The following is a 25,531-nucleotide window of genomic DNA, read 5'->3' on the forward strand; positions in this document are numbered from 1 at the left end:
CAAGTACATTTGACCTAACTGCTGGATTTTGGCAAATCAGACAAGCCGAGGATGCCAAACCAAAAACAGCATTTGCTATCCCTAGTGGGCATTATCAATTTATTATAATGCCCTTTAGTTTGAAGAATGCACCTGCCACATTCCAAAGGTTGGGGAACAAAGTCCTCACAGTCCTGGAAGCCTATAATGCAGCATATCTTGATGATATAGTTGTCTTTAGCTCCACCTGGGAGGATCACCTGGTCCACCTACAGAATGTTGTGGAGGCTCTGGAAAAGGCAGGCCTCACTATCAAGGCTACTAAGAGCCAGATAGGGCAGAGCAAGGTTATGTACCTGGGCCACCTTCTAGGTGGAGGCCAGGTTCAACCTTTACAGAGCAAAATCTAGAACATAATGGACTGGGTTGCTCCAACTACCCAGACTCTGGTCAGAGCTTTCTTGAGCCTTACTGGGTATTACAGGAAATGTGTTAAAGGATATAGTGACTTCCTTGAATGATCTCTCATCAAAGAGAATGCCCAAGAAGGTTCAGTGGACAGTTAGCTGTCAGAAGGCATTTTATGATCTCAAGCAGGCCATGTGCACTGCTCCCATTCTGCAAAGTCCTGACTACTTCAAGCAATTAATTGTCCAAACAGATGCATCTGAGTTGGGGGTAGGGGCTGTTTTGTCACAACTTAATGCAGAGGGTCAGGATCAACCAGCAGCTTTTATCAGCAGAGGGTTGACCCCCAGAGAGAAACGTTGGTCAGCTATAGAGAGGGAAACCTTTGCTGTGATCTGGGAGGATCCCGCAAGGCTTTTAGGTCAGAAAAGCAACCGGGTGCACAGCCTATGTGAACGCACTGGATAGAGGTATGCTATTATCAAGTGGTGCAAATGGGTGAGTGGAGAGCCCTAGGAACCACTCCAATTGAGTAGACAGAACTACCAATTCTAGATTTATGGGGTTACCCTATGCACTCAAACAACAGTAGAACAGTATGTTAAGTAACATGCAAACGTGAAGTACAAAATACAAAGCGACAGAAGATTCTCGGAAACTCCAGAGGGAGAGTAGTCCGTTGGAGTCCTTTATTGCGTAAGACAGCCAGCCGACACGTGTTTCATCGCTATTGCGAATCCTCATGGCTATAATGGCTGTGTCAAAACCAGAAGGTCGCGCAGCTGGTGATACTTCCGACCCAGCCGGGCCCGTGACCATCAAGGTGAAGATGAAGACACGGAACTGGTCTCCAAACAGTATGAGGAAGCTGTAGGCAAAATCATTCAAGTTTGATGTAATGTCGATGGACTGGGTAGTCCACTAACAAGTGGTGATGACACGCACTAATTGTACGAGGTAGCGGTCTTAAGGGGTATTACTATCTCATTGCCCCAGCCTGGAGTCGGGTACGACTTGAGTTCTTGTCAGGAGGACGCCAGAGTCTTAGTGTGTCTAAGAGCGGCGTGCAGCGTTTCCTCCCCGGGCCGTGTCCCTGTTTGGTGATCTGGGCCCTGAAGAAGCTGAGGCCATACCTGTTTGACACTCACTTCATTGTTCAGACAGACCATAAGCCCCTCCTATTGCTAAAACAGATGAAGGGTGAAAACCCAAACTTTTGAGGTCGTCCATTTCCCTACAGGGGATGGACTATATAGTGGAACAGAGACCCGGGAGTAGCCATGGCATTGCAGATGGACTCTCCAGATATTTCCACTTAGAAAATGAAGACACAACTGGGCAAGGTTAGTTTCATCTCCTTACATTTGGGGGGGTTGTGTAGGAAAGTAGGATCTGGTTCTTATGGTTACCCCCACTTTTTCCTTGATGTTACACTGTTTTTTACTTGTCTGAGGGGATCCTACTAACCAGGATCCCAGTCTATCTGATTTCCCCCTAAAATGTTATGCAATGCACTTAGGCACACTCCATATTGGATACTGGGGTACCCTTGTCAGTCCCTAGTATATGGTACACATGTACCTAGGGCATAGGTACCACAGAGGCCTCCCAAGGGCTGAAGCATGCATTATGGCACCCATGAGAGGTCATGGAACCTTACAAAATATATAGGTTTCCTATATATATAGGTCACTACACTTAAAACCTATCAGTCACCCCTCTAGCAAGCCTTAACAATCCTGATGGCAGGGTGCTGAGTTTTACGTGAGAGGGTGCCCCTGCATGAGCAGGACACCCCTACAGCCTTCAGAACCATTCTCCTGGGTTGTAGGTGACGCAGCCAGACATATAGGTAGAGGAGCATTATATGCTCGCGTAAAATGCTTGCTCAAAAACAGCTGCAACACAATATGTTGTGTTTGGTATCAAACACCTTGGAATCATACCTCCACACTGGTAACCGGTGTGGGAGGTATGATTCCACCCTTCTGAAGTGAGCTTTGTGAGGGATCTCTGGTCTGCCCGGTACCAGCATTCTCGACCTGGACAGCACAAAATGGTTGCTGCAAACCAGAGACACACAATTCTGCCATCCTGCTGCTGAGCCAAGCTCGGGCAGGGAAAGGCAGCAGAATAGGCATCCTGTCACAGTGAGGTGTGACCAACTCCTAGACAGGTTTAGTGTATTGGGGCTGGGTGGCTGCACTACCAAAGTGCCTGAAAGTCTGCATGAGTGGCACATTTGGTGTCCCTGTGCATAGTCCAATTCAACCAGTCCTGGGAGCTGTTGGCTCCTGCTCTGGCGCAAAACTGGACAAAGGACAGGGGAGTATCTTCCCCACTGTCCTGACCCTCCCCTGGGAGGATTCCCTGAATCTGTCCAACCCTCTCCCTTGGGTACAAAAGGGCTTAGCTGGCACTAGGACCCTAGATTCGACGTGGACAAGATTCTGAATAAGAAACCACTGATCCTCAACCGTCTGGACACTCTGGAATTCGATTAGGCCCAACTGCGTCTCCCTCTCCGTCCAAAGCATCATCTGTGCCTGTGCACCATACAGGCTCTGTGCAGAACCTGTGAAGCATCAAGGACAACTTAAGTAATCTCCCTTGGGGTGAAGGAGTCACTCCCCTGCATTCGCAGGCACCGTAACACTGCTGATCCTGAGTTCCTGCGGACTCCAAGGGCTCCAGCAACACAGGCGGTGGGTTCCTATGTTCCTTGAGGTTGAGCTGCCCTCTCACCAAGTCTGAGGCCAGTATCCCTTGTGGGTACCGCATAACCCGAGCCCCTGTGCACAGCGTACTTTTGCAAGTGCATATGCTTGTTGGTGTTTCCCGAACAAGTGCATTGGGCTACGAATAACCCCAACCTCTGGGCACATTTCCACCAAAGAACTTCAGCCTCCTCACAATGAGTGCTCTGTGGGCCGTTCTTTGTAAGTCTGCTCGAGGTCCCCTCGCGACTCCTGTGCCTCCGGCCTGTGGGTCCTCTTGAGGGTCAACATTGCTTTTCCTGTACTCCCCTGGTTGCTCAAGGCCTCCCCTGACTCCCCTTGCTATGATGAGTACCCTGGTCCTTACTGGGCCAGACCGTAACCTTCCTTGACCTTTGTGGGTTGCCGCTACCAAGGCTTGTTGGTGCTCCTGCCAGACACCGACCCCTCAGCACCCGACATCCTCCGTGGGCAGCTCGTATCCGACTCCTGGTCGTCCTCAACGTCTCCTGGACCCTGCAGCTGTAGAGTCAATGTCTCCATCATTACACCTGAGGCACCCAACATCGGTGGGAATTCGTCTACCGAGCCCATTGTCACTCCTGAGTGACCCAGACTCTGTCTCCTCTGCTTTCAGGTACCATTCAGAAAGAATCCACCTTTTGATTCCAACTGACACTTTTCGTCTTTTCTGCAGTGGCATTTCCTTGAAGTCCCTCATTGAGACCGACGGCGGTTTTCGACACCACTTCAGCCCTATGCACCCGGCTTCCCTGGGTTAAGTAACTCTGGTACTACGGTATCCATGGGTAGGGGTGGCTCTCCAACTGCCTATGATCCAAAGGGCTTCCTCCTAATCCACTGTGAAGGGTCCTTAAACTTTAAAACTGTAACCGTGACTCTCCCATTGAATTGTACATAGCACGGGGTTGTGTTCTCACACTGCACCTGTCCTCCGTGAGGTCGCTCCCTACTCACCGTGGGTGGTTCCTTGGGGTCCCAGCGATTCTACAACCTCTACACACTGTCTTGACTCGAGTCGTGGTTCTTATACCACTATTCAGAATATGGTTTGGTCTCCCTCTGGAGCCCACTGTGTATTAGTGCTACTTACGATTGCTTCTGTGCTATAGTATTGTGTGCTTTGTGTTTATCTGTGTGTAGCAGATACTGTCAGATATTTAAAGTGTGTTATAACAATAAATACATATTTTTATAACTACTGTGTGGTTCTCCTTTCATTTAACCGATACAATAAGGTTGCATTCTGGTAAACAAGCTGCTTAACATTCCTTCAAGATTAATCCTGAAGCCTGCTCTCCACAGCGACCACTTGGATAGCTTTCTACGGTTATTTTTGACCTCTTAAATCACCATAAGGGTTGTTTGGACCGGTGCAAGGTGCCCACTTTCATTAGTGGACATCCTATACCAAGCCAACTTCTCACATCGACTGTTCGCAAAATTATTTCAACCATCTTTTCTAACCTTATGCCAATGACACACAATTAGTATTGTCAATTTCTCACCAGATCAGTGACATGTATTATGCTTTTCAAAGAATACCTCAGCAACTGCTAAATAGATGCACAGAAACTGTGTACAACTCAAATGCAGCTAAAGAAATTATTTTTGGGTACTTCTAACCGCATTGGCCAGTCTAGTGGCCATCAGAACTAGGTTCCACTCTAAAGCCATCTACTAAAGCAATGAATCCAGAAATACAGTTATTTCGAGACATATCTTAAGTCTCAAATCTCTGCAGACTCAGATACATACTTTTGTTTACTAGTCACTACGGGAATTCTTTTATTGTTTTGCCCACTTTCAGATGAAAAAAACATGGCATAGGCCTTGATCATGGCAAGACTAAACAATTCCCTGTAAATTGGCTGACATTCATTCTCTGCTCAGAGATTGAACGTTATCCAGAATGTGGCTGACTGCCTGATTCTGCCAATTCCAAACGTCACTTTAACCCAAATTAATAACAGTGATAGGCTACAGTTCTAATTTACCAAGGCCAGAGTAGGAAGAACCCACTTCATTTGCAAAAGCTTTTTCAACCAAGCGCTGCATATAAAGCCTTGAGATCCAGAGGTGGGTGAGTCTTGGCACTCAGTAAACCAAGAAGAGCCAGAGCTGGTGGACAATGTTTTTTCTTTAAGACGGCACACAATGGAAACTGCTTCGCGTGTTACTGTTTTTTCAACAAAAAAAATGAAAGCCTTCAGGGTGAAGAAAAAAAGAAAATACAAGCATTCCGACACATACCAAAAATCAATGCCCCACAGAGTAAATCACAGTCTGAACTGCTAGAAAAAGAGACAGCCTCTAAAGCACAGGTCCACCACCAGAAAATGAGAGCAAGAGAACTGAAAAGCAAGAAGGAAAATGGAAAGATCTACTGCAACACAATGGTGTATGGGGAATTCAAGTGCTTTCCTCAATAGGTATGGAAACCAACAATGGGAGGAGATGGAGGGTTTAATGCAGTGCATCCCTGGTCAATACAGGATTATGGCCAAAGCTATAATACAAGATGGGAAGACAAATAGCAAAGACATGCTTAAAGTCAGACCGTGACGCTACAAAAGCCAACAGGCAGATGTGTACCGGAACAACACTCTGAAGACCTGTATGACAGAGGTTCTCAGGTATCAAACAAAAGTCCAGGTATCCATTATTAAAATGCTATTCAGTGGGGCTTCTATTTGTAATGTCTTTGGACAAGTCATTACAGTAGATGGAGGAAAATGAAACCGCCATGTTTTGGGGTCCTAAATCATGGGCATGTGCATGACACCCAGCATGTATACTTTGGCAGTGGGGGTGTTTAATTAGTCATGCAACAAGCTTAGGCTGCACAAACCAGCATTTCCAATACCATATGTAGACATAGGAAACCACAAGAATACCCCAGACAGCACTTTCGTCATAGAGCCAGAGTAAAAGGTCACAAGAGGACGATCCTCTTCAGCAAAGTAACTATGCACAAAAATAACCCGACAGATATCTGTGGGAGGAGATTAGGAGGGTTCCTCAAGGATAGGTGGAAAATAATGACCGGCAATTGTGTGCCAAGCCTAATCGAACTGCTATCTTACATAACTACATTGCACCAGAAACCCTAAAATCAAAAAGAAAATGGCATACAAATAACAAAAACTGACACTCCTGCAGCAGCAGGTAACTCCTTTAATAACGAGCCATAGTAAATATTCCAAATAAGAGGCACAACCAAGGAGCATACTATGTACTTTGCCTCAAAACTGGATATAATTTTGAGATGAATCAGTCCTCAGGTTTCTGAACTTTTTCATGACACATACATTTAAAAATAGTTATCCAAGAAGGAGGAAAGCCATTTAATGGGAGACCATAGACCTCAAGGACAAATAGGATTCACACCCAGCACCCACAAGGGAAAATGTGTTTCTGGAAGCAACTCCGAACATAATGAACGCCTTTCCTATGCATTAAAGCCTTAACATTGACAGAGCAAGCTTACTTCTACCAGAAAGGACTATCTGACAGCCTGAACTGATATGAAACCTTTGGGCATAATTGTCATGTTTATCACTGGTCCCACATGCCTGATTGATTCCACATGAGTGCCAATCCAAGAATGGCTGCCAACAGAATTTTCATTGACAACAGGGGCTGGTAGGGTCCATTGGCTGTCGGAGAAAATCCAACGAGATACAATGGAGGACAAAACATAATGGTAGGCAACCTTTTCGAACAACAGTCTACCTCCGAGGCCATCACAACAGACACCCTAAACAGGATGGGATACAAATGGGGACACAGTAAAGGGCCAATAGAAGCCTCAGAAAGAGGTGCAGCATACACATATCCTAGATCTAAAGATGGTTGCAGGTACTGAAAACCTTCCACAAAATTACTCTGGGGAAGTCAGTACAAATACAGACAACACCACAATGATGTGCATGATCCAGGGACCTCTCAACTAAGTAGAATGGAAAGAAAACAAAACTAAGCTTATCCTCAAAAAATTGATAAAACATAAGAAAAAGCATAGTTAGGACAGTACATTGGTAAAAACATGTTAGCAAGCATAAGTAATCGTGAGTATCTGTCTCATAGAACTGAATCACCAAGAAAATGAAAACCCATATTGTAATAAGTAAAGCTTTGCTCTTCCAGGGCTGGGAAGGAAAACTGCCACAGATGACAGACCTCATGGGTTCCTGGACAAAAGAGACCCCACCCCCCAGCTTTCCCACACAACACACACTATCACCAAGTATAGTCCTTTGTTAACTAGCAGATTCTTGTCAGACAGAAAGTCGATTCCACATGGCTCACATTACCCCATGAACTGAGCCGCATTACCTACTCATGACAGCATTTATAAGATAAAACAGCGCAGCAACCATCCCAGAAACCGGAAAAGCTCCAAAGGCCAACAATGTGTAACCACCAATTGGACCTACTAACATTAAAACTAGCAGAGCTGTAATTGCCAGGGCAGTCCTCTTGAATGTGAGCCCTTCTCAGCTTTGAAGTCAAAATCTTCATCTCCAGATATACCTGTAAAAAAAAATTGTTCTATAAGTAGAATAGTATCGATAAACAAGCTGACAAGTAATGTACAACATGCCTACCAACTATAAATCGAGTGTTAAGCTTGCTAAATTCTAGTGTGGGAACTGGATCTGTAGCCCCCTTTTTGGCTACCTAATCACATGTTAAACAATTCAGTGTTTTCTACTTAAGTCAAGGCAGTATTCTCATTTTATAAAGCCCACTTGGTTTGATGGTCCCAAGATTTGTGGTGAAAAATAAGATTTGTAAATCCTACCTTTCTGTAAAAAAAGGATACAATGAGAGGGATGCTTTGTAATCAACTACAAGCAGCAAATAGCACCAAAAGCCAAAGTCCCAAGGCTGAAAATGACATCCCATAATTACCTAGCAGACATTATTCACAATAAAAACGGTGGACATGTCCTTGAACTTATAAATTAAGTAGACCCTCCAGCTGCTCCTTATGTTCTGGTAACTAAACTGCCAGCCGTGTTTGAGCAGATACACCATTGTAAGCACAACACTAAATATGGACGAGTCCTCATTTTGACAAGAATAGGATGAGCATCTTTGTTAAGCAAGTAGAAAGGGTACATCAAATCCCACACATTTTAGATAGATGTGTCTGAATAGGCTACAACTTGCCATCGGAAAGTAGCGTAGAGATGACTGGGAAAGGAACACAATTAGTTTATTGTAACTTTTGTACAAATGGCAACTTTAGAAAGTTGCAACTTTTTTGCTCACAGTTTTCCAGTGACTGTTTACGGTTGCTGACCTCAAGACAGCGTTCTACCTCCTTTCAGGAGGTGTAACCAAATCTCAAGAAGGAACACAAAGAGACTACCATTGAGAGAGGTGTGACCTAATGGTAGGATGGCCAAACAGGTTGAAAGCCCAAAAGGTGAGCTTCAAAGGGGAAGCCAACTATGTAGGGCAAATGAGACACTACTGTTGTTTTTGCAGACAGGCTGAAATTGTGGACAGTGAAATGGAATTGGTGGCCAAACCTCTTTTTTCCTGTGGGTGTGTAGCCCCCCCCACAGGATGGGATAGGGAGCTCCACACACCAAGAGAGTGGCTTTGCCATGTTGGAGTGGGTATTGTGGTGCATTCTGGGCTGCCTAGATGCCACACCTCACAGGAAGAACAAAAAAGGCTTAGGTCCTATCACTACCTAGCCTGGACCACTGTAAATTGCTAAACAGAAAAGTGACCAGATAGGTCACTTTTCTGTTAGATGTGCTGAAGCAAGAATAGTAGCGGGCACTACAAGGAATGACTAATAGGATGTATTGCCCCTGGGAATCCGACCCTTTATACCAGTAGTCTTCAGCCCAGCAAACAAGCAGGACCTGTTTGAACTATTTTTTGTCCACTTGTTTATGTATATACCACACAAGGACTAGTGCCCTCTAAACTAAGTAGTTGGAGGCATTCCACTTTTTATATGGTGTCCATGTTTTGTATAGATGTTTATCATTTATTGTTTGTATTATGTTTTTGATTTCTTAATGTGCATGTATTGAAGGTGAAAAAAGTGCTACAGTTGTGTCGCTTTTTGGATATGCTGAAATGTTATGAAAAGAATATATGAAAAAAGTAAAAATGATTAAATGAAAACTGCTCACTTAGGGGAGGAGGAGCTTAGCGCGCACCCATGATGGTCGCGTGAGCTTAGAGCTCCCGGACCTTCGCCACCTCCACCGATTATCCTGTACCCTATCCTGACTTAGAGGACGGGTTCTTATTGGCACGGCCCCGCTGATCGTCTATCCGTTTTCAGACTTCGATTTGAACCCCGGGAGCCGAAGTTGTGGACTTTTGAACATTTCTGGCCTGCTCCATGGTACTGCCCCGGGTTTGGTTTCTCTGCCGGCCGGACAGTAATTGAATAACAACGGCTCATGCGGGTCTCCCTTGCCCGGTCTTCTACTTTCAGTTTCGATTCTTGTGCTTCGACCTCTTAGACTTTGCCTTGGTCGCCCTGGTTTATTGCTTTCTGTCTACCCACGCATCATCGACTGGTGAGCCGGACTTTCACTACTCCTTGCCTGGTGGTTGTTCCTTATCTTATTCTCCGAATTGCTGCGGGCGCATCGAGTGTAGCCATACTTACTAGGTCTCAGAATACCCTCCGGGGCGCACGACATAAAATGGCCACCAAGCCTGAGGGAGAAAAACGCAAGTCCAGACCGGCAAGTCGAGGGGGTCCTGTGCAGTCTAACGTTATGGACAGATATACCCTCGCTAAGGGCACTCCGGGCGGATCGACTAAACCCCCGGTCAATTTTGGAGAAGAATCCCCGATGGGTGACGATCTGTCGTTGAGGGACGTCATGGGCGCCATTGCCGGGATGAAGGCCACACTGGGTCAACAGTATGAAGCCCTGACCCACAAGTTGGACACGGTCGCAATCGATGTTACCCTGATCAGGGCTGACCTTGCGAAGACTAATGAGAAGGTCAAATCCCTCGATCTAAAGACATCTAGTCTTGGTACCGATGTCTCCGATTTACAGGCGGAGGTCGGTAACCTGCGATCCGCCCGTGACTACCTCTCTCGACGCTTGGACGATTTTGAGGGCCGTGCTCGACGAAACAACGTCCGTCTGGTTGGTGTTCCGGAGACGGAACCGGCATCGGTGGACCTGCTGGTGGAGGACTTAGTCCTGAATCATCTAGCGCCCAAGGGCCTCAGCAAGTTTTTTGCAGTAGAACGTGCACACAGGATCCCGGGTGGCCAGCCTAAGCTGGGAGCTGCTCCGCGTCCCATCATTGCTCGGCTCTTTAACTTTCGGGACAGGGATGCGATCCTGCAAGCTTCACGCATATCTGGTCCTACGGCGTATGAGAATACCGCAGTCAGTTTCTACCCGGACTTCACCCAGCAGGTTCAGAAGCAGCGCCTTGGATTCCAGGGGGTGAAAAAGAGACTGAGGACCAGAGACATGAAATATGCTATGCTTTTCCCGGCCCGACTACGTGTGGTTTACAATGACCGAACATTTTTCTTTGATCATCCCGGGGTAGCTAGTGACTGGCTAGACACGCTGCCCCCGGGACAGGATCAATCTGATCATTCTGGACACTCCGGTGGAGCAGAGGGCGACCCGGTGGAGCAGGAATAGGGGGCGAAATCGGCTCCCGGACCAACATACTGACTTTCGGCTGTGGTTTGCTGCTATGCCACTATTGCTTGCTAACGTGTTGTCTGATTGGGGTGTGGGTGGGGGTTGGGTGAGTCTTCCTCCTCTGGGGTTCTTTTCGTAGAATAGTTGTATGTTAGGGCGACAGGCACACTGCAAGTTGGGGTGGCTTTTGAGTCTTACGCAGGGGTGCGGGGTGGGGGGTATGATGTTTTGGGGGTTGGGGGTTGCGGTTCATGTTTCTTTGTTTCTTTCAAGGCATAGTATCGACGATCTTCTGTTTTACAGTGTCGCGTCTGGTGTGGGGGGGGATGGGGGTGGCCTCTGGGAAGGGGGGTAGGGGATTACGATTACTGTGTTGGAACGTTAATGGGTTGGGGGACAGGATTAAGCGGGGTGTAGTTTTGCAGCTGCTGCGACGTTTGCCCCCTGATGTGGTTTTGCTTCAGGAGACGCACTTGCTTGGTAATACGTGCCATGCAATGAATAGGCGTGGCTATCGTCTCATTGCGCACTCAGGTTTCACTTCTGGCTCCAGGGGGGTGGGCATCCTGATTCGGGACTACCTCCCTCTTGCCGTTCACGATATTATCCTGGATGATAGGGGACGATACGCCGCCATTGTGGGGCGCTGGGAGGGGAGGGTTGTCACCCTACTCTCCGTTTACGTGCTGCCAGGCCTCCAGACTACTACCTATGCCGACCTGGGAAGAGTGATCTTGGGAGTCCCCGAAGGTTTGCTTGTAGTGGGTGGGGATTTCAATTCTGTAGTGTCTGGGATGTTTGATCGTTACCCTCCCCGTGACATTGCGAAATCTCAATCCTGGTTGGGGGACTTCCTGGAGGCACTGGGGCTTGCCGATTGTTGGCGCCTGCTTCACCCTGGGCAATTGCAATATACCTTCCACTCTGGGGCCCACGGCAGTCTTTCGAGACTGGATTACGTGTTGATGCCCTCCTCCCAGGCAACTCTCATAAGAGAGGTGAAACATCTTGCTAGGGGTATTTCGGATCATTCCCCACTATGGTTGGTTGTGGACGCACACTTGGGGTCGGAGGGTAGAGTGGCCCCGATAAACCCATGGTATCTCCGTGATCCCAAGGTTAGAACGGAACTAATTAAATCGATTGACCAATACTTTGCCGAAAATGTGGGTTCTGTGTCCTCTTCTATTTCATTGTGGGAAGCATACAAAACTGTTATTCGGGGCCAGGCCCTCTCCTTGATTGGCAATGTTAAGAGATGTAGGAGGGAGGAGGTTGTACGTCTTGAAAATGAAATCTCCGTTCTTGAGGGGGAGTTGGAGTCCGAGGTCTCCCCGGAGAGGCTGCACCTTTTGGGTCTGAAACAACTTGACTATAGAGCGCTGGTGACTGACGCTGCGAAAGAGATGGGTCGGGAACAGCAGGGACGTTTGTATGATGTGGGAGATAAGGCTGGGAAACTGCTTGCTTGGTTAGATAGGAGGGAATGTGCGAGTCGGGTTGTCCCTGTTATTGCTGATGTGAATGACGTGAGTATCACTGACCCTGCTGCTATTGTTGAATGTTTCGCTGATTATTTTCGGGTAGTGTACTCCCCTGTGTCAGATAGACCTGAACATGACTCCCACTTGCTTCTACGCGATATCTCGCTGCCATGCTTGTCCGACCCTGACAGGGAACAGCTTGAGGCTCCGCCTACGGTTGATGAAATCGCGATTGCCATCCGCTCGGTTCGCTCGGGAAAGGCTTCGGGCCCTAATGGGCTCCCCATTGAGCTTTACAAGCTCCGTCCGGATGTGCTGGCACCACATCTGCGGTCGATGTTTTTAGAATCACTGGAGACGGGTTCCCTTCCTCCTGAGCAAAGATTGGCTTCCGTAGTGGTTATTCATAAGGAAGGTAAGCCGCGTGACCGCTGTGATTCCTTCAGGCCCATATCTCTGATTAATGCTGAACCGAAGATCCTGGCCAAAGTGCTCGCCAACCGTTTGGTCTCTGTCATAGGTGATCTGGTTCACCCGGACCAGTCCGGATTTATACCACAACGTAACACGGCACTTAACCTCCGGCGCCTGCATGGAGTCCTTGCACGAGCGGAGACCTTGCGTGAACCGGCCATCTTGGCGTCTTTGGACGCCACCATGGCGTTTGATACGCTGGAGTGGCCGTATCTTTGGGCGGTTCTCTTTAAATTCGGTTTCGGACCCACTTTTAATAACTGGGTGAAATTGCTCTACACTGACCCTTTAGCCCAAGTGGTGGTGAACGGGCGTGTCTCGACCTCCTTTGCTCTCGGTAGGGGTACGCGCCAGGGCTGCCCTTTGTCCCCACTCTTGTTTGCCCTTGCTTTGGAGCCACTGGCGGCCTGGCTGAGGTGGGAGCCATCTTTGAAGGGCATTAGATGGACCCCGGAGTTTGAAGATCGTGTATCCCTGTACGAAGACGATATACTCTTGTACCTTACGTCGCCTCGGAAGTCGTTGATCGTCCTTTTCGACGTTTTGACTTCTTTCCGTAAAAACTCCGGTCTTGTCATTAACTGGTCGAAGTCTTGCATCTATGTCCTCTCCGGCGAGGCTCCTCTCCTGCCTCGTGGCTGTCCTATCTCGGTGGTGCTGGAAGGATTCAAGTACCTGGGAATCTTTATCACCTTGGACCCCGTGCTTCGTTATGAACACTGCCCCCTCACCAGCGCCTCCGTGCTGATGTGATTGCGTGGGGTAGACTCCCTCTCTCTCCTCTAGGACGGGCGGAGCTGTTTAAGATGATGTCGCTCCCCCGATTTCTTTATGCGCTTCAGAACACACTTGACATTGTGCCAGCCGGTTACTTTCGGGAGATTGAAAGTCTACAGCGACAACTGATCTGTGGGGGCCGATCTCGTATTGCCCTTTCGAAGCTGACGCTCCCTTGGTATGATGGGGGCATTGCGCTCCCGGACATCCGTCGCTACTATTGGGCCTCTCAGCTGGGGGCTATTAACCATAGCACTTACGCTCACTTGCCGAACCCGGCTTTTGAGATGGATAAATGGCAGCTGCCCGGTGGAGATTACAACAGGGCTCTGTACGCGAAATCTGCCGGCGGATCTCTTACGGGCCCCACTAAGACAGCAGTACAGGTGTGGCATCGTGCTACAGCAGCCACGGGATGGGCTGACAAGCCGACCCGTGCTACTCCGCTTTATGCATCGGAAAAACTTGGCTCCCTCTGGAAGTCAAAGGGTTTTGATAGGTGGGACGTGATTGGTATCAGCAGGGTTGATGATGTGTGGATCAAGGGTAGAGTCAAGACGTTTGAGGAGCTGAAAGTTGAGTACGACCTGAATGATAGGGAATCCTTTCGGTATGCGCAAGTCCGACATGCGGTCCTGTCCGTTTTTCCCTTGGGCTCGGATATTCCGGAGGCGTCCCCGCTTGAAGATCGGATACTGGATGGGCACATCCCTGATAGCACGATCTCGCTCATATATAAAAAGTTAATTAATACCAGGACTGGCCTACTGGATAACCTTCGAGAGTTATGGACTAGTGATGGTTTAGAACTCGATGACGAGGACTGGCAGGCTGCGATCTCTTCCCCGAAGGAGGTGGCTATCCCGGCGCGCCTCCGGTTTGTCCAGCTCAAAATTCTTCATAAGGTATACGTGACAGGTCCACGTCTGGTGCGCATGGGATTCTCGACGGATGGATTGTGCAGGCGTGGCTGTGGTATGGTGGGCACGTTTCTACATATTATTTGGGAATGTCCTGCAGTGCTGCGCTATTGGACCCGCGTGCATGAAGTCATGAGTGAAGTCACGGGTGTGCAATCAATGCCTGAAGCGCGGCGGTGTCTGTTGAATGTCTGGGAGCCGAATGATTATGACCAGGCGCAGCTTCGGTGGGTGACCTTCGGTAACATGATTGCCAAGAGAGACATTGCCCAATTATGGGGCTCGCAGAGGCCACCGACAGTTCTGGTGTGGCAACAAAACATGGACTGGTGTATGTTTAGAGAAAAGACTGTTTATGTTTCCCGTGGCACGCCCCGCAAATGGGGGAAAATCTGGTCTCAATGGAACACGTACCGTGGTGATATATGCACTCCCCCCCCGTCCGGAACTGAATACTGACCTGTCTTCCTCCCAATCTGATGTTTCCTCCGCAGGAATTTAGATGTTTTATTTGCTTCTGGTCTCCTCCCCCCCCCCATTATCATCGTATAATTCTGGTATTTGATTTGCATATGTACCCCCCCCCCCGGTACCGAAGTGACACGTTTGTATTGTATTGCCTTGCTTTTGTTTTATTTTTATGTTTTTTGTTATTTGAATTCAATAAAAAGATTTTTTTTTTAAACTACTCACTTGGGATTTGTCTGCTAGGTGAGGTGCAAGATTGGTAGAATAACCTATCTGGTCACTTTTTTGTTTAGCACACTTCACAGGAAGGCATCAATAGGTTGGAGGGGGCCTATTAACCAATTGGTTAGATGTCACCACATCCTGAGGGCAAGAACTGGCCGTAAAGTGGTCCCCTGGGCCGGCAAAGCTCAGATCATGTCTGTACTGACAATAGGATCTAAGAAGGACTGCACTGCTATTCCTTGGACAAAGCAAAGACAGGGTGCACCAAAGGCTGGACTGCAGCTCCTTTGGCTAGCAAAGAGGACTGTGCCAGTGGTACCCTACTTGAGGAAAAGTCAACCCCAAGACCCATACCAAGAAGGTGACTCCACAAGTCAGTTGGCCAAATTCCTGTTACAGCTACAGGACAACAAAGCTGAAGAAGTCTGCCTTTGTGAGATGGTAGCCAAGAAGCCTAACCGTCACAGTGTAGCCTGGAACACAGTGTCCAGACCAGTTCAAGCTCCCTGAATCTTTCCAGGAAGAAGAAGATGAGGTGGAAGAACATTTTTTTTGAGGGGGAGGAGGGCAAGAGGGGGTTGTCAAACAGTGGCAAAGTTATAAGCAAACCAAAAAAATACTTTTTTGCTATGGAAACCCAAATCTAACTATAGGCAAGGTCATTCTAAAGCAATGGCCTGATCCCAGATTTGTGGTAGGTTTATGAGGACTATGGTGGGTCAAAGTTCTTGTTGTGGACTTTACAGTTCTCTGTAGCTGCAGACAGCAATTTACCTGATCGGTAAGAAATACATTTTGAGTTTTGTAGATAGATTTTGGCTTCTATTTGTTTGAAGTTGAAGAATATTTGAGTGAGGGGGTAGGTTCAGAGTAGGTACTCTGCAGCATATAATGCGAAACCTAGTTGACAGGTGTAGGAAATTGCTCTTTTTTGCATGGTTAACCCCACCCCCCCTTTTTGACTGACATCTAATGCAACCTGACTTTATGTGCCCAGGGTCCCTGCCAATCAGGTTTCCAGGGCCTGTGTTCTTTCCCAAAATGGTACCTCTGTACCTACAATTGACCCCTCTCTGGCCACAGGTAAGCCCCATGTAAAAGGTACCATGGGTACAAAGGGCACTGTGACCAGGGAAGTCATTTAATGGCTGCAGCACCTACTGTACCACCCTTAGAGGCCTTGTACCTTAACATCCATACACTGCCATTACAGGCTGCTTGTTTTGGTGCAGAGAAACGTGAAGAGTCGGCATGGCGTACAGCCCTGTGTGCCATGCCTGCAACCCACTGCCTAAGGCCTAGGTAAGTCACCCCTCTAGCAGGGTGCACTTGATCTCAGGCGAGGGTACAGTGGCATAATCCTTGCACCCCTACAGTGTCTAAGTTCATTCTTAGACACTGTACCCATAGTAAAGCCATCAAGAGTATATGGTCTGGGGGTTGGTCATTACTAACTCCACAGATCCATAATGGCTTTACTAAAACCTGGGCAGTTTGGTAGCAAACGTCACAGCACATTAAACCCACACTGATGTAAGAGTGGGATTTAATGGAAAATGCACTCAGAGGGCATCTTAGAGATGCCCCCTAAAAATACCCAGCCCTTGTGTGATTCCGGAATGGATGCCTGCCATTTGCCACCACCAGACAGGTTACTGAACCGCTGAGTAAAGAGACTCCCCTCTTTGGGTCCAGAAACAAAGCCCATCCTGGGCTGAGGTGTCACACCTCCTCCACCATGATGGGCTGGGTCCACAAAAGGGGAAGCTTCTAAGGCCTACTGCCTATGTAAGCTGTCCCTGCCTTTTGCTGCCCCCAGCAGCTGGCTCCAACATTTTTCGCCCCCACCTGAGCGGGAGAATAGGCAGAAAAACCGAGCTAGGAGAGGTGTGCCCACATGTGCCAACCACACCCCTCAGGTGGGGGAAGTGAGGAGAAGCACACATCTCAGTCCCCTCTACCTTGGAGATAAGGGGACCCAGTAAATTAGTGAGAGGCTCATGCCCCCTCCCACTGAAGGGAGGCATAATAGGGGGTGTACCCCCTACTCCCCCAAGGAAGGGACACATTGGTCCTGACCTGCACACCGCATTAATGCCCCTAAATTTAGTATTCATGGTAACCCTGAATCTTGCCTCCTCAGATTTGCGGAAGAAAGAAGGACCGAAGAGCCGTTCTGACCCAGGAAGAAGATGACGCCTACTGATTTGGCCTCAGCCTTATTGGCCTGTCCAGAATCTGACCCGTCTACAGCGAAAAATCTAGGTGGTCCAGCAGCCCCCCAGAGCCCAGAGGACCTGCCCTTCACTCACCTTACTGACTCGATCTCCTGTGAGCATTGGATTTGCTCAACCAAGATTCCAAAGACCAGAACCCGGATCCAGGCAGCTCAGCAGTTCTGCACCACTCTGCACCAGACACCCACGCCACAAGTTTGAGTGGCCCAAACCCACACAGAGGTGTCCCCAGCAACCCTGACCTGAGATTTGGCGATCCCCCACCTATCTCAAGCTTCAACCCCACGCCTGCCACCTCAACCTGAAGAGTCCCCCAAACCGCAACCGGAGCTGGTAAGAAGAACCCGATGCCAAAGGACACCCCTGTACCCAACACCCCACGGCTTTGGGTGGCCCATCCGATGGTGTCCAGGCATACCTCAAGTACTCAACTTACCTCTCTAGCCAGTGGGCGCCTCCAGGAAACCTCCCTGCCTGAGCCTGCAGCACCTTGACCTGAACTGGAGATCCTTATTGAAAACCACAGGGCGTGACATGGTCACATCGCGTGACCATGATCACTAACCAGGCTACCTCCATTACAGATATGACTGAGCCTGACGGCCACTAACGAAGATCGGACAATACCAGCCAACCTTTTATGTAGGTATTCTAGTAGTTGTTATAACACTTTTAGTAGACCTCGTCCCCTTAGGTCGAGACTGATTCCATTTTATGGTTTCAGGTTCTCTACCTACCTGTCCTGAGGAAGACCCCAGAATTAGGATCCAATCACCCTTGTAACCAGGGGTCAAAACGTCAACAACCTTCCATACTTGGGCATACAACATAGGATTCGATATCTAATTAATGTTGTCCTATGTGAAACGTATTTGAAGGGACTTGCAGACCGAAGTTAGGCTGTAAAGGTTCTATTGAATAGGATTGATTTTGTTCATATCACCTAACCTTTACCCCATCCCTCACAGACCTAATCACTCCCACTCCTTTCCACCTTCTGTGCACCTAGAGCACTGTATTATATTGTATATATTGATATTTCGTAGAAAATGCTTGGACATATACATGTATTCTTTGAATGATTAGAATCCTGGACTGAAGATCTTTTGATCTAATTGAATGAATTAAAATCCTTTTGTGTATTATAAATTCATCTCTTTGTTTGGTCTAATATTTAAATAATTGTTAAATGTTTTTGCTATATCGACCATTTCTCTTATGTACCAATGTTATGACCCAGGTCGGTTAGCTTTAAGGGCTTAACCTTGTTATAACTTAACAGTCACCCTATTTAAAGCAAATCTTTGAACATCGGACACTTCCCATGTAAGCCCATCTCCATCCAACATCCTATCCAGTCGCTCAAATGACACCAGGAATATACTGAATATTGGATGTATTTCTTGGTCTCTCTAGAGGCACTACTAAAGAGCTGCAATAAAGTACAAAACATAGATTGTTTTGTAGTTTATATCACCCACTACGAGGGGGAACAGTGTCTATGTATTGTTCTAAGGATGGTTTCAAGGTACAGGGTCAGAAGAATTGTGTGCGTGGTGGATGAGATTATCAATGTTAAAATGGCAAATGTCTGACAGCACAGCTATGAATGCATTGTGAAGAAAATCAAACTTCATTCTCAGGGGTCTCACTAATACAAAGAAGAAGTTGACACAGAAGCTGGAATATAAAAAGAACATCTTTATTAAACTCAAATGAGTGAGACTACGTCACACAGAAGCCTTAGCATCTGAATGAGGCAGTCTAAAGAGTACAGAACACTGGGGTCTTATATATGTGAGGGTTACAAACTCAGCATAAAAGTAAGGGGCAGTCCTAGCTCATGCAAGCATGCAAAATGCCTAATATGGACATGCAAGATCTGCCAAATATTAGCCAATAGGAAAACATTTAAAACAAGGCATCATGTAACCAGAACGTCCCCCTTGAGTCGTGTTTTTGCCCAACCCCATAAGTCAATCAATGACAGCACCTATAGGTCAATCAGTAATGGCAGGACATGTCTGTATGCTTCAAAAGAAAGGTTGTGAAATAGGAAAACACAGGGAGAGAATAGGGAAGGCCAAAAGATAAGATATGGCAAGAGAAGAATACTAAAGGCTAACAGATAGTTGATACAGGGATTAGGTAGTCCAGACAAGAATTAGTTAGGCCGGCTGGTGTCTGAGATTGGCTTCAAAACAAGGACGGAGGGGGTTTTCGACACGTTGGAGTCCAAAGGGCAGAGACACTTCGTTCATTGAGCAGCCTGTGTAATGGCAACACAAAATGGCGGTGAAAGTAAAATGGAGTAGAAATTAAAGAACCTCATTTGCACAGAACATTTTTGTCTGGGCAGGAAATAGATTGTATGCTGATTTTAAGCGAGTTGTGTAGGATAATGGAGGAAAGGTAATTTATGGTGCAATCACGTTACAAGAAAGCAGTCAATTAGGATATGCTGGAAGATAAGCAGCATTAAGTGAGAGAGGGTCTTTCAGGCAAGACTTACAACATTAGGATGTCTAAAATTTTCTGAAGCCAGAGAAGTTGCCCATAAAAAAATTGAATACCCTGCACAGAAATGTTTGAGTTGCAGAAGTGAGCAGGTGGGTAATAAGGAGTTGGACATTACAGGCAGGCCTAAGGAAGATTTTATGTTAATTACGGGGTTTAGACTTCTGCAAGATTAAGTCACAACCATTTTATTAGCTTACTTTTGGGTTACCGTAAACTGAATCTTTCACTTCAGGAGTCTCTTGGCGCTAAAGAGCACTTAAAAAAAGCACTGCTGTGGCTATTAGGAGAGGTCAACTTTCCTGAAGTTTAGAAACGTAGCCTGCAATTGGATTTCTAAATGGATAGAGTTCCGTGATATGGCTCCTTCATGCCTGAGGGCTACGCCAACCCATTTTTTGCGGTTGTAATAGTGCACCTCAAAGATGGCTTTGTTGGTGGTTCTGAGTTTTTTTTTATGTGTAAGGGAAAAATTTGGAGTAAGCCATGGTAGATTTTATACAGCATGCAGGATGTTTTAAATAGAACTCTCGGTGGCAGCCAGTGAATTTTAAGACTTTTGTTAAAAACTGGGAACAGTCCTGGAAGGAAGGCTAGAACAGGCAGCATTGACTTAGTCCAAGCGTAAATAAACAAATGCATTAGAGATCCTTCATGGTAAATGTGTCACAAACGACAATGTTGCACACAGTTTGCAAAGTTCTCAATTTTCATTTTGACAACGTTAACCTACCTGCCAATGTGCTGCAGGCTTCGCAGGAACGGCAAGGAGCGGCGGAGCACTGGTGGCATAGTTTCACACTGCGAGAATTGCCTAATTCAGTTAAAATAAATGTTAAAAAGTTTAAAAAACAGCTGGCATAAAGTAATGAACACATTTAGAATGTATTTAAATACATTTAGAACGTATTTAACCCAAGTCTAACATTCCCAAAACACCAATAACTTCAAATAAAAAGTTGGGACTGACTTGCAAATTCTTTGAAAACCTATGTTTACCAATTAGCACTTAAAAAGAAAGAACAGTATTCATAGCATATGCTATTAGCACCAACGTTTTAAAACTGCATGGAAAAATATGGCATACTTTGAAAACAAACATTGTTGACAAATTTAATGAAATTGGGACAAAAAAACAATTCTTTTCACATACCCACTAAAAACTACTCTAGTAAAAGATCACCCAAATCCATGAAATTCAGTTGAGAGCAAAACACACCATGTCTCTAAGCAAACAATTACAACACTATGTTTACTCTCTCGAACACCACAGCATACTGCATGGGGTAATGGTTCAGTCCACATCAGTCACTGGCTTCCTTCCAATGAGTAAATGGGCTTTGCCAGATGACCTGTCCACAGCTGCTTAAAATGCGAGTGCCCTTCAGTTCCAGGAATGGTGGCCCACCAGACTGAGCCCACACCTTTATTTTTAGGACTGTATATCTTATTTGTATATTGCATCTGTTTAAAAATAATATAGAGTTTGCTTGCCAAGGCCAGGCTACTGCCTGTGCCAATGCGTGTTGAAAATATGGTCTCAGTGCTTAGAGATTAGGGGCCATATGTATCATACTACCGTTTTGCGAATTCCAAATAGCGAATTTTAAGGAATCGCTATTTGGAATTCGCAAAACGGTATGTATGTACAAAATCGCTATTAAATAGCGATTCTTTACCATTCCTAATTTGCGATTAGCAAATTGCTAATCGCAAATTACCCATTCATTTCTATGGGCCAGGAGGCCCATAGGAATGAAGGTGCAATTTACGATTAGCAAATAGCTAATCGCAAATTAGGAATTTCTTCAAGGGTGCAGGGGTGTCTCAAGAACACCCTGCTGCACCCCTGAAAAAGACATTTGGGGGCATATGGCGCACATACATGCCCTAAGGGCATGTATGGGCGTCGTATGGCACCTTTTGTTTTTTGGAAAAAAGCTTTTTGAAAAGAATTTGCAAATTACCACCAACTAGAAGTTGGTGGTAATTTGCGAATCCTTAATGGCATTTTTTGAATATTTTTTGTTTGATACATTGCATTTAAGGAATCGCAAAACTTGCGATTCCTTAAGTGCAATCGCAAAATAAGGAATTGCAAATTTTGCTATTCCTTATTTTCCATCAAACATGTTTGATACATACCATTTGTAAAAATTAGCATTCGCAAAGGCCGAAATTCGCAGAATTTCTGCCTTTGCGAATGCTAATTAGCTTGATACATATGGCCCTAAATAGCTTTCCTGTCCTAGAGCAGGAGGGAGATCCTTTGAGGTGGCCGCGGCAAAACTCTGGAATCTGCTCCCGTGTGAGATCAGGCAAATTAGGGAACTTCTCCCTTTTAGGAAACCGGTTAAAACCTGGCTGTTTCCTAAGTAATTGTAATCCTCTGCCTGTCTTGTCCGGCTGGACATTCGTCTGCCTTTTGAGCCAGTAGCGCCAGGATGCCTGCAAAGTGATAGTGCGCTTTATAAGACTAATAAATAAATAAATAAGGTAGGAAACAGAAAAAACAGAAGTGAAAGTGATACAATTCAAGACAATTTATTGAAAAGTGGTGAGACCTTTATTTCCCAGTAGTCTTTCAGCTATACTTTCACAGTGCTCCCAATAGGCAAAATCCCAACTGCTGCACGTGTGCCTCTACTATCTATCCAAACCACCAGCTACTGACTGCGGAAAGAACAAAAAGCGAGGGTCCTTTCGTGCCTCTTGAGGTATGCTTTAACCTGGTAGCCTACTAGTTTTTGTCTTTGCTCAGTACACACAACGTCCCATGGCTTTGTGGAAACATGCTTACTGGCAGACGCTAAGCTGTTTAAGAACCCAGCACCAGCAATTAAGAGTCTTGTTGACCGGAAGCACTTAACACAGCAAGTGGTTTTGCTGAAAACAACAGCCGATCTGTACATCTACGGAACAAGAGGCAGACTACATGTCTAGATGCAATCTCCTTCAGGAGACCCTGGTGACAGATAGATACAGTATATAGTCAGCTCACCCCCTGAATTAGGACCTTACCAAACGGGACAAGGAGTGGATGTCAGCATGAAGGAGGTCATAAAGAAAGCCAGTATGGCAGCAGTAATTTTCTTGCGGCCCAAAAATAAAGACTAGACGACTTAAAGTAATACCAAACAGAGGTTACTCTCACAAAATTTCACAACCCCCAGGGAACCAATATTGGGTTTGGGCATTCCTACCTGTTGACAACAATGAAGTTGTATAAAAGTATGTAGTGAAACAAACAAATTGAATGTTGTTGAAGTATGTAATGAAAAACATTTAAAATAGTTTGATGTGTTTAATTTTTCTCATGTTAATCACAAGGTCAAAACAAAACTTGCTCCTATGAACCCTTTAGTTCTTAGTAAAGTTAAACGAAACACTGTTCTTATGAAACAAAACAAAACTGCTGCATCAAGTGTTGCCCAAGCTGTATAAAAACTGCAAATAAATATAAAACTGAACTAAACAGCTAGCGGGCAGTACTAAGCAACCTATCTCACCACAATCATGAATGGAACCCACAAACTAACTTACCACCAGTTGAGTGATGCTGGCATTATCAAGCTAACCCAACTATTAACAATGGCCATTCAGGACAGTATGCAGTATCACGGAAAGCACACCATAGTGCACGCGCTGTTATCCACAATGCTCACCAGGAAAAATGACTGCTTGGCTACAGATACTTTTCAAGTTTGTGCAGTATTTCAAAGTGCTCTGAAGCAGACTAAGGAATCTTGTTAACATGTTTAGATCGGGCCGAGAGCCAGCACGCAATCGCTGCTCTGCGAGGCATGCTGTATTCTTTCTGTGGCTTTTGAACACACAAACCACATGCCCACTGCTTTTCATTGGTTGCTTGCTCTACCATTACTGATCCCATAGTTTTTGTTGGCGAATTGTGTGCATTTGTCCTGCCTTGTGGGCGTTAGGTTCTCACCCTGGTGACTGCCCCTGCTACACGAATCCTTTCACTATGGGGTACATGTTTTCTTTAACTACTTTTTCTTTCCGCCCTCTCCTTTCTGTCTGATAATCAAAAATAAGTGCTGGTGCTCAAAAGTACATATTAGTGGTCACCACCTGCAACCATCTGCACTGCACAGGTTGGACAATGAATGTCGATATAAAGCCCAGGAAATTGAGTGAACTGTGTTTCGTAAGCGAAATTTAATACAAATGCATAAGCGATACGCCACAGGTCAATTATTCTGCATTCAGTTCTTGTTTTCCCACCGTCTCTTCCCGCTGATTTCCGTGTTCAAAGTCATCTCCCTAAGTTTGTGTGCACAACAGCTCACAGTGCTCAGCGCTTCAATGAGCAATACTTGGTACTGAACTATTGAGTGGTGAATAATGTGTCGAGACTCCTGCTATGTCGGTCATGTCCAGACACGGAACAGCGCCTCCAGTAGCTGGTTATTGGTTTCCAGCTTCTCTGTTCCCATAGCGCTAAACAAGAAAGAAGGGCTTTAGAGGTCAGTTGTCCAGGCCCAAAGTCTGCAGTTCCTAGAGGCTGCTCTGCTCCTCCGTTATTGCCTCTTAGGCTCTGCAGGCCCTCACTGTTTATGCTAGTTAGTCCACACTTTATTGCACTTGTGTACATTGGTGTAAATTGCAAATTAGTGTGAATGATATAGTCCCCCATCCAACCCCTCTATTCAAGCTGCTTCTGCCCCTTCCAACCCTCAATGCTGCTTCCTCCCTTCCCACTACTGGTCCATGTGGCTTCTTCTCCCATGTGCATTTTGCTTCTTTCACTTCCACCCTCCTCCAAGTTACTTCCTTTTCCTCCTTACTCCATCCAGTCTGTGTAGCTTATTCCCCTCCCACCTTTCTGTTAATGTTCTTTCTTCCCCTCTAGATCCATTTTGCTTATTCCTCCAAACCAATATAAAGAAGTAAAAACAACGCAATGACGCTGCCAGTACTGCATGCTTCATAGCGCTTTTTTATTTTTCCAGTCCCATTATCAATCCCTCCCGCCCTGCCACTGTGCACTTCAACACGATTGGCAAAGTCAATAGATCGCCCATAGATGAGACCTATGGGCTTTGCCAATGCTTGTTTCTAAGCTGCTGCCCCGGTCATTACTTTCTTTACAACACTTTCCTTAAGGTATATGTAGGCACAGCAATCTACTAGTCTAGGCTGGAGTACACATATCGTATCTACCGAAGCGTGTCGAATATACTCATGAATTGACAATGAACACACCCAAAATGCCATCTATCACTACAATATTAGTGAGCACAGCTACTAACCTTGAAGGTTTCACACTGACTTGTAGACTCCAAACATACTCACCCCAATTCCTTACTTATCATCCCTCAACCTATAACTTGCTTAATCCAAACATCAAGCCCACTCAGTCTTCAAGAATCAACTCACTGGGCCGCTGTCCTTTTAATTTGAAACATCTTTGTAACACACTTTTTGCTCCTTTTCTAAAGGGTTTCGTGAGCCAATATTGGCACAGAAAATATTGCTTCCATTCTTGTACTGAATCTGCTCCCCACACTCATGAACTTTAGAAAAGAACTGCAGGGAATCATTTTCTCGGTCTACCACTCATCGTACAGACAGGCTCCCCTAACCTCGGCTATGTTATGGATGCATGCTCTGATA

General features: G+C 46.1%; 1 non-coding gene across 1 annotated transcript; it reads right to left on the reverse strand.

Moving 5' to 3' along the window:
• Positions 1-7,197: 7,197 nt before the first annotated feature.
• Positions 7,198-7,324, reverse strand: LOC144780982 (small nucleolar RNA SNORA24). The gene has a single exon (XR_013600851.1). It is a non-coding gene; the product is annotated as a small nucleolar RNA SNORA24 (small nucleolar RNA).
• Between the last annotated feature and the right edge of the window lie 18,207 nt (positions 7,325-25,531).

Source organism: Lissotriton helveticus, chromosome 1_1 (assembly GCF_964261635.1).
Source record: "Lissotriton helveticus chromosome 1_1, aLisHel1.1, whole genome shotgun sequence".
Lineage (NCBI taxonomy): Eukaryota > Metazoa > Chordata > Amphibia > Caudata > Salamandridae > Lissotriton > Lissotriton helveticus.